This window comes from Penaeus monodon, chromosome 2, assembly GCF_015228065.2.
Source record: "Penaeus monodon isolate SGIC_2016 chromosome 2, NSTDA_Pmon_1, whole genome shotgun sequence".
NCBI classification, from domain to species: Eukaryota; Metazoa; Arthropoda; class Malacostraca; order Decapoda; family Penaeidae; genus Penaeus; species Penaeus monodon.
This window is the reverse complement of record NC_051387.1, coordinates 5,430,804-5,431,642: the sequence shown is the minus strand read 5'-3', so window position 1 is coordinate 5,431,642 and position 839 is coordinate 5,430,804.

The window sequence follows — 839 nt, the reverse complement described above, 5'->3', positions numbered from 1 at the left end:
CTCTCTCTCCTCCCTCTTCCTACCGCCCCCTTCCCCACCTCTTGCAAGTCTAACATAAGGTCTGACTTACGAGGGACATTTATTTAACCAGAACAATCGCTAAATATCTTGCTAGTTTGACCTGAAGGCGTGTGCTTTAAGTGAAGAAAACGGGAAGAAGAGAATGGGCGTAGAAAACGAGGAAGAGGAGGAAGAAAATGGACGCGTTTATTGTTCACTCCTGATGAAGAGCGAAAAAAAATTGTTTTTTTTTCTTCCTTTTTCTCTCTATTTCTATCTTTTTCTCTTTCTTTCTCTCTTTCTCTCTTACTATCTCTCTCTCACCCTCTCTCTGTCTGCCTCTCTTTTCCAGTCTGTCTGTCTGTCTGCCTGTCTGTCTGTGAGTCTGTCTCTCTCTCTCTCTTTCCCTCCCCCTCCTTCCCTCCCTCCCTCTCCTTCCCTTCCCCCTTCCTCCCTCTCCTTCCCCCTCTCCCTCCCTCTCCTTCCCCCTCTTCCTCCCTCCCTCTCCTTCCCTCCTCCCTCTCCTTCCCCCCCTTCCCCTCTCCCTCTCCTTCCCTCCTCCCTCTCCTTCCCTCCCTCCTTCCCTTTTCCTCTCCCTCTCCTTCCCTCCTCCCTCTCCTCCCTCCCTCTCCTCCACCCTCTCTCTCCCTCCCTCTCCTTCACCCCTCTCCCTCCCTCCCTCCCACCCCCTCTCTCTTTTCACAAGGGGACTATGATGCGGCGCAGAAAATATAATACATTTTTTTTTTTTTTTCAGCCTCGTCATTATGATGCTGTCGAAACTTTTTACATATATCAAAATCAAATACTGGATTCCCCGGAAATTCAAAAACACGAAA